Source organism: Anser brachyrhynchus (genome assembly GCF_964034855.1).
Source record: "Anser brachyrhynchus genome assembly, chromosome: 6".
NCBI classification, from domain to species: domain Eukaryota; kingdom Metazoa; phylum Chordata; class Aves; order Anseriformes; family Anatidae; genus Anser; species Anser brachyrhynchus.
In genome coordinates, this window is record NC_137700.1 from 31,508,022 (window position 1) to 31,516,942 (window position 8,921).

Below are 8,921 nucleotides of genomic sequence, written 5' to 3' on the forward strand. Positions count from 1 at the left end.
CTTACATGTCCCGTTTTCCCCTAGCCAGGGCATGGCCTTGCACCTGCAGCGCTGCTGGATGAAATCGGGGACCCCGAGCGAGGTGGGGGCCCCCTGCCAGCACCGAGAGCCCCTCCGCACCGTAGAGGCTTGATCCTTTTTGTGGCTGCCCTCCCTTTCGAGCGTATATTGTGCCTTAATTCTCCCTGTGAGCGACGCTGCAAGGGCAGACGAGCTGTCGAGCAACCGGGAGTCCCTTTCCGTGCGTCTGCCCCCATCGATAAAAGCGGGCTTGCCCAGGAGCCAGCCGGCATCCAAGACAAGCTCCGAATGCACGTTTGCCGGGGGGGTTCACGTCCCGAGATTTTAAAGCCGAATTTCGGTCTCTGGGACCGTTGTGGTTTTTAACGAGCTCTGTAGCGACCTACTGTTTTTGTAACGTTTTTTTTTTCTGTTGTGCAGTGCCTGCTTGTTCTCTTTCCTTCTTTTTTTTTTTTTTTAAAAAAAAGAGCCTTGTGTTCAACATGAGTCCAAAATTTCAAACGGAGAATAAGCCGGAGGGTTGCAAACGTGTCTCGAGCTCGGCCCCGCGCTGACCTGCGCCTCCCGGGCAGCCACCCTGCCTCGTGACGGGCTTCGCAGTTCCCCTAAAACTGCTGCCGGGCCCTAAAACCCCGGCGAGCGGCGCGTCGGCCCGCGGGCATCGCTTCTCTGCGCCGCTCCCAGCGCTGCCATCTCCCCTCTCGTAGAAGGGGAAGCGAGAGGAGCAGAAAGGACCTCTGAGAGCCGGAGGGAAATTTCCTGCCGCTTGTTGTGTTCTGCGAACACTGCTCTTTTTCTCTCTCGCCCTCTCCCTCCTCTCCCGGCGAGGCTGGAGATCAAAATGGCTCCTTTGTTCCTGTCCCCGGGGCCCAACTGCAAGGAGAGAGCGGCTCCGGAAACACCACGCTGCACGCGCGGTGCGGGTGGGAGGGACCCGCGCTGTCGCCGTGCGGTAGGTCCTACATAAACACAACGCAGGGTGCCTGCGGGAGCTCCGGGCGGGTTCCTCGGGCAGGCCGCAGGTGGGGCTCGGTGCCCCCTTTGCCCTCCCCTCCTGGCCGCCCCGGGGCGGCGGGGGGCATCAGCCCCGCTCCAAACCGAGCGTGGGGTTTTAGCCCTTCAAATCCCTTCTCCTTCCAGCCCAGGCTCTTCCGTACATCCGTGCGGGATGCGGGTTGTGCTGCTCGCAGGGGTCGGTTTGCGTTTTTGGGGGGGTTTCCTGCAGAATTTTGTGAAGGCAAAACTTGTCGGGGGGATCCGGGGCCACCGCGGCTCGTCCTGACCCCGGGGCAGCCCCCAGCTCGGCGGCAAAGCTCCCCGCAGCTCCTGGTGTGCGTGTGCGATTGTCCCCCCACCCCCTTTTTTTTTTATATATATAAAAGACAAATGGAAAGCTAAACTAGCAGAGGTTTTTAAATATTTTATATTAGTTTCTAATGTAAATTCCTACGTTGTTATTGCGGTGCTGGGTGTGTTTCGCCTGCACGTGACTTTTGTAATATTTTTGTGAATCACTAAACCTTTTTTTCCTCCCGTGTATCCTAAGTGCATTAAAGGTATTTGCATACTTGTCGGTGTCCTTCTGTGCGGGCGGCCCGGCGGGGATCGGTGGCCGAGGGACGGTCCCGCGGCCTTTTTGTGCTCCTCGACAATAAATTCCTTCAAGGCCGGAGAGGGGAAGGGTGGAATACGTAGGGGGGTGGAGGGAAGGGATGTGCGAGGAGCCGAGAGCCAGCATGGGTTTGCTCTTGCTCCTTTGGGGACGTTGTCTCGGCCTTCCTACGTCGAAGGGGAAGCCCGGGTGCGGGGTTAGGGGAGCAAGGCGCAGCCTGCAGCGGGTTCCCTCGCCCGAAACCCCGCATGGTGTCAGCTTCCCAGGCCTCGAAGCGTCTGCAAGCGAAGGGCTGCCCCTTTGGGACATCCCGGCAAGGACGGCGGGGCCGGGCGGTGCTGGGAAGCCTCCCGCCGGCGCCCAGTTAATCATTCAAACGCATCAAGGCTGCGCGGGGAGATAAGCAGCCGCTCGGGCAGCGGGGACGTGCCGGGCCCCGCAGCGAGGGCAGACCCAGAACGTAAATCCGGGGACAGGGAGAGCCAGCAGAGGCCCAGCACGGCCCCAGATCCGCAGGGGACCCCGGCCAGCACCCCTCGCCCCAGCCCTGTGCCTGGCCTCGCCGCGCTGCCTCCGCCCCAGCCGAACGCACCTTCGGGCGGTGAATTTAATTAAGGTTTCTGAAAAGCGGTGTCTGGGAGCCCCTCCTGGATCTGCGGCTCTGAACTTCATTAGGAGCGGTTTGTTGCTAATAACGCCGGCAGCTCCTCTAATTAATAATGGAAGGGCTGCGAGCAGATGCCAAGCCAGGAGAGGGAAGGGATTTGTTTGTTTATTTCTCTCTCACTCTTCTTTTTTTTTTTTTTCTTTTTACAGTGCGGAGGGAGGGCCGGGGCTCGTTTCCCATCCAAAAAGTGAACAGCAGCACCTGGGGACCTTGGCTGGCAAGAGGATGGGGAATGGGGAAAGGCGCCCCCGTGGCAAGGGGCTCACGCTCCCGGTGGTGCTCCCTGCTCACCAACGCCGCTTGTGCAGCTCTCGGGCACCCAGCGTTGTCCCCGTGTCACGGCCGGGCCATATCAGAGAGGGTCCCGAGGGGATGGGCACAGCTGGTCCGGTCCCACAGCTGGTGATTTCAGGGGGGTTTTCCCTGGAGAGACGCTGGGGTCATGCAGCAAGTCCCCAGGAATCGCCACGTGGGAGACGGAGTTCATCCTGCAGCCCCAGCTCGAAGCCTCGGCGTGGGCACGTCAGGAGCGCGCTGCCAGTCCGGGTGTCACTGGGACGTTCGCCTGGGAGAGCACCGATGGCTTTGGAAGAGAGAAATTGAACCAGAGCCGCTTCTTCCCCCCTGCATTCTTCCCCCTAGCGCCCTCAGACTGCCCCTGTGCCGAGAGAGAGCATCTCAGGGATGCTCCATGCTCTGGGAGGAGGCGTCGGGAGCTCTGCGGCAGCGCCAAAGCGCTGGCACCCCAGGAAGGAGGCTGCCACGCAGAGACCGTGTGCGGCCGTCCCGGCGGGCACCTTCCAGGCAGCAGCCGCTTATTGCTGCAGCAGCTTCCCAAAAAACGTGGCGAGGTTTTGGTTTTTTGTCCGAGGGGAAAAGTATTTTTAATGCACTTTCCCATCATCCGCATTTCCTCAGACTTTCCACACCGGCCACAAATGACTCGCCGGGGGCAGGCAGCGAGGCAGCACAGCGGGGACGGTGCTGGAGGTGCCGCTGGTGCCCCGGGGAGCAGAATCAGGCTCAGATATTTGGGATCGTTCCCAGCAAGGAGGGCTACCCAGGTGGTAAAGGCTCAGGTAAGGGCGATTCCTCAGCCTCACCTGCGTGCCCGAGACCTGAGGAGCGAGCAGGGGAAGCCTCGTGGAAGCCCCGCAGCCGCGAGGCTGGGATGCGTGCTTTGGTTAGGTCTGTTTGCAAACAGCGATGTGTTGGAGACGAGCCGGGCACGCCGTTCACCGCGGGTTCCCCGTGGGCCCGCAGGCGGATGCTTTTTGGTGACGGGTAAGGCAGGTGCGAGCCGGAGCCGGGGAAGCGCTCCAGAGGGACCGGGCAGGCACCCGACGGGCTCAGCGTGCCCCCGGAAATCCACGCGTGCTCCTAACCACCCAGCCTGGAGGAAAACGCACAAAGAGGGTATTAAAAAAAAAAGCTCTGAGGTCAACCTGAGGAGGGAAGCACAGCTCCCCGTGCCGGGTGGGATATTCCCCATCAGTTAAATGCGCGAATCCGGCTGCTAAAAACCACCGGGGCAAACAGCACACCCCTGGAGCAGGTGAGGGAGGGCTGGAATTAACCCCAAAATGATCCGAAGCATCCAGCAAAAGGGGAACCAGCAGGGAAAATTAAAAAAAGGGGGGCTCGCAGGCATGGGGGACGGGAAGCGCAGCGGGGGCTCGTCCCCGGGGGCTGCGGGGCGGCGTGGCAGCCTGCCTGCAGCGGCGGCGGCGGCCCCACAATGCTGCGAGGCGTCAGGAGCACGATCAGCGGTGGGAATCCCAGTCATTGCCTTAAAAGGAGATTTCGGGGACGCTTTTATTTGAAATTGTTTCCTTGTTATTCAGCTTATTGAGGGCTTTATTTCGTTCCTGGCGATGTGACGTGAGGGGGGCTTTAGATGCGCTACCCGCAGAATTAGCAGCTACGGCCAAGGATGTTTCTGTGGATTTTCAGGCCAGAAGAGACCACTAAATCATCCCGTTTGACCTCCTGTATTCGCAGGCCAGAGAATTTCACCCAATTACTCTTGCATTGAGCCCAATAACTTGTGTTTTTGATTCGAGCACGCGTTCCAGCAAGACATCCTGTCTTCATTTGGGGACTTCAAGCGATGAAGAATCCACCACTTACTTCCCTTAATTGTTTGTCCTAGTGGCAAAAAAACGCACACACGAGGGAAAAAAAAAAAAACCCGCTGCTGACTTATTTAGGATTCGGATGTGTCTGGCTCGCTCCGAACCGGGGGGCCTGTCCCCACCACCATCCCCACTGCCCCTTTTGTTGGCACGATGTGACGGGGACAAGGGGGGACCTGGGCACTCGTGTTGCTCTCGGTGGCCCGCGAGCCGGGGCTGGTGCTGGGCTGGACACCAGCACCCCTATTAGGCTGCCATTAGCGAGCAGCTCAAGAGTTAACAAACTTCGAACAGATGTGACCAACATGTCAAGACACGAGAAGTACGTGGTATGGATGTTTATAAGAACATCGACAGAAGGCATTCATAAAAGGTTATAAACCGTGGTAATAAGCAACCCATCAACTTGTTTGGACTCTAACACTTGATTAACCATTTATTAAAACATGCAGTAATCATTTATAAGCCGTAAGTGGAACCGAACGTAACGTATGACTCTTTTTTACGTTAATGGATGCCTCAAGACTTCCCTTTCCCCCTGCACCGGGTGCTCGCGGTTAAAGGCTAACCGTGGCCGCGGGGCACCCCATCCCCTCCGCGCGGGCGCTGGCTCACGCCGGGAGCCTCCCGAATTTCCCGTGCTTCGTTGGGCGCAGGGGGGTCCCCTGGGAACGGGAGGAGGACCTGAGGGGGCCAAGACCCTGCCCTGAGCCCCGGGGAAAGGAGCAGAGCGAGGGTAGAGCAGGACTGGAAGCAAGCCCCGGGCGGCCGAAGCACGGGGCTGGGAAGGAAACGCCTCCGACGCCACGGCAGCTTCATCCTTCTGTCAACAGGACCCTCCTTTTTGTTTGCCATCGCACTCCTACTACCCTCAGACAGACCCTGTTTTCCTTCCTGGTGTCCTAACGAGACCTAAACCCATAATTGCTCCCATTACACAACCGGGATTGACATTTTATTAGCAATGCTTCCTGACCTAATTTACGCCGCTGATACCGTGGTGCTCTTCCCACGGCAAGCAAACCCCTTCGGCTTTCGAGCCTGGAGATGCACCGGCTGTGGGCAGCCCCGTCCCCTGCCTCAGTTTCCCCGGCCGTGCCGAGCAGGGGCCGTGGGTTTGCCGGCGGCACGGCGGATGCTGCCCCGCGGTCACAGCCCTAGGAACACTCCTCCGTTCAAAGCGAGCTCGGTAGCTGCCCGGCGGGGGGCTTTTTAGCATGCGTGTGATGCTGGGTCATTTGGCTGCAGCCTGCTTTAATTGCACGGAGCATGCAGAAAAGGAAGAGGGAGGCTGGGAATCGCTGCAAAGGGTTCGCCTCGACCCGGGCGGGATCCGTCCCACCCCACTCCTGCCGTCCTCCTCCCGTGGCCAGCTCCAGGCCCCAGGGCTCCGTGTCCCCACGCAGGGCAGGACGCGGCCATGTCCCACCCAGGGGACCGAGCCAGCGCTCTCCGAAAATCCCTGCGTTTGTGGGGTCGAGCCCCGAGGCATCCCAACAGACGCACCCCGCTGGCAGCCCGGCTGTGGCAGCACCTGTCCCGCTTGCAGCAGGGCGTAAAATTAGGCAGAGCCGCGGTTATTTTCCCTCTGCCCCCCGGTGGATTTCTGCAGCTTTCTGTCCCGTCCCGGGGAAGCGAGGAGGAGCCCGTGTGGCTGCCAGACTCCCTCGCTCTCAAAGAAGAAGAAAAAAAAAAAAAAAGAAAGAAAATTGTCTTGTTTTTCTTTTTGTTGTTGTTTGGCTTTATTTATTTTTTTATTTTTTTTTGGGGGGAGGTTTGTGGCTTTGACGCAGTTTCCTGAAAATCCTGCCTCATCCTGCCAGGGGCTGAGCGAATGCACATCCCAGCCCTCTGCGGTGGGGGAAGAGAAGGAGAAAAAAAGCCAGCGAGGGAAGAGAAAGAAAAAAAAAAAAAAAGAAAAAAAAAAAGAAAAAAGGCCTTTGCCAAACTGGCCTGACCAGAATGTGACACAAGAGCAGGAAATGAGTCACTCGGCAGGGCAGCTGCTCGCAGGCATTTGCATAGAAAGAAACCCCACCAGGCAGGGGAGCAGCACCGGCCCCGCTCGCCCGCTCCCCACCGGCCCCGGTGGCACCAGAGCCTGGCCAAGGCGCCCAGCATCGCCCTGGCACCGCTGCCGGCGGGGTGGTGGCAGCGACACTTCTGGCTGGGCTGCCCCACGTCTGGCTGGGCAAACAGGGCTTCGCCCCCAGGTTTGGTTGTTCCACCCGGAGTTGGCCGTTTTGCCCTGAATTTGCCCCAGGATGAGGCTACGTGCTGTGACCCGCCCTTATGGTAGGGAAGAAATGGAAGAAGCCCAGCTCCGCTGCCACATAAGGGGCCCCCATCGTGCATCCATCGAACAGGGAGGATTTCTCCCCCCATTAGGGGGGATGAGGACATCCCCCCACCCTGTCCCCAGCAGCCATCCAGCTCCCCTCTGATCCCGGCCCCAGGGAAGCCATCACGTTTCCAGCCCATCACGTTTCCATCGCTGCAAATCCCTGCAAACAGCCTCATTCCCCAGTCAGCTCCGCTCAGTCCACAGCCCTAAAGAGCAAACGTAGCTCCTGTAAATCTGCGCTCCCCCTCCGACACCCCATGGGGCGACCTCGGTCGCCTCCAACCTTTTGCTCCTAAAGCCTTTTATTTATTTTGCTGATAAACTGCAACCCCTGCAGGATCGCTCTGTGGGAACAGCCTGGCCAGGCTGCGAGCCTTGGGGTTTCCGTCCTGTCCCAGCACATTTTTCTTCCTCCCACCTTCCCCTCACCTCGCTCCACGGTGCCCGGGGCAGGGGCTGTGTCCGGACTTAACTCCGCGACAGCACAGAAATCCCGATCAGCCCCCTGAACTGGGCTGCTTTCGTCGTTCGCAGCAGAGATCCCCAAACTGGCTTTATCGTGGCAAAGAGGCTGCAGGAATCTCACCCAGGAACTAGAGGCGAACGAGGCGTCCCGAGCCAGCCCCGGTGCTGCCACCGACTGCAGCCCTGTTAGCAGCACGGGGCGTGCAGGGACACCAACGCTGCAATTATTTGCCATTATTTGCCCCGCGGTGGCATTTGGGAGCAGCGTGCAGATGCGAACTGCAGGTAGGGACCTTCCCCGCCCCAAAACGTTGCCCATAAAGCATAAAGCGAGAGGGGAAAAGCGGAGGGACAGAAATGGGAACGCCGAACCTAAAACCAAGCTGAAGGGAGCCGGTACCCATCACTGCAGGCTGCTCACCCCGCTGCGGGCAGCCCGGGGTCTGCAGCACTGGGGCTACAGGGATATGGGGTCTCCAGACAGTTTGGTCTGTGGATAAATTTTGGCTAAATCCCTGCCCGTCAGCACACCGGGCAGGTGAGAACAAAGGAGTCGGGGGCTGGATGCTGAAGCTGCTCTCTGAGCCTTTACCCCCTCGTTGCCCCACTGCGAACGCAGCTGGGCAGCTTTTGGTCCAAACTCTCCGTTTTGAGGCCATTTGTGACCTCCTCGTCGGTGGGAAGCGGCCTTACACCAGCAGCGTACTTTCTTCCCGGCACATTTGGCAGGGGCTGGATCCGCAGCGTCCCGCGAAACAGCTGTGGGGACATTTGGTGGGAGAGCTGCTAACAGAGACACCTCTGTGCCCGGCGGAGGGGCTGGGGCAGCTGGCTTCGGGACAGCCCCGTGGGACAAACGGACACTGCTCTGCACAGGGAGGGAACGTGCCTGGTCCCGTGTGAAATTACAGCGTGTCTCGTGGGAGCCGAGAAGGTGCTGGAGGGCACTTTTGGTACCCAGGGATGGCCCAGGTGTGAGCTGGTTCCTGGGGGATTCCCCTCCCCTCTATGGCACCCAGTGACAGACCCCTCCCTGGGGTGTGGGGGGGTGCTGGCGGCCGGGCCCCACTGCCCACGGGGGCACTCCCCAGCGGGGCGCACGTCCCAGCTGGGGACAGGCCTAGGCACCTCGGAGGTGACGGGGACAGCGATGGCCGGTGGGGCCGCAGTCAGGTGAGGGTGTCCCGCACGTTATCAGGAGTGTCTCCGGTGTGAGCGTGGTGCTGAGGGCGCGCAGCTCAGGGCAGCAGAGGTAGGAGCTCCAGGTGCCGCACAGTGGTGGCCTTCACCTTAGGAAGCACAAGGACAGGCCCTGAGGAGCTTTCCTCCTGTGGGTCAGCTGCAGTCCACGTCTGTATCCCCATCCCCATCCCACCTGCATCCCTACCCTTGCCCCATCTGCATTCCCATCCCCGTCTCCCTTCCTGTCCCCATTCCATCCCCATCCCCATTCCATCCGCATCCCCTTCCCACCCCACCCCATCACATCTGTATCTCCATCCCCGTTCCCATCCCACCCGTATCCCCATCCCCTCGCCATCCCATCCCATCCCATCCCACCTGTATCCCTGCCTCCACCCCCATCCCCATCCCACCCTACCCCATCCCACCCGCATCCTACCCCCATCCCACCCACATCCCCGTCCCCATCTCCACCCCTGTCCCCATCCCACCCCA

At 59.8% G+C, this 8,921-nt stretch overlaps 1 long non-coding RNA gene across 1 annotated transcript; it reads right to left on the reverse strand.

Moving 5' to 3' along the window:
* Positions 1 to 448: 448 nt before the first annotated feature.
* On the reverse strand, positions 449 to 8,786 carry LOC308197066. The gene is made up of 2 exons (XR_013952550.1): positions 7,209 to 8,786; positions 449 to 3,693 (listed from the first exon to the last, which is right to left on the reverse strand). It is a non-coding gene; the product is annotated as an uncharacterized lncRNA (long non-coding RNA).
* Between the last annotated feature and the right edge of the window lie 135 nt (positions 8,787 to 8,921).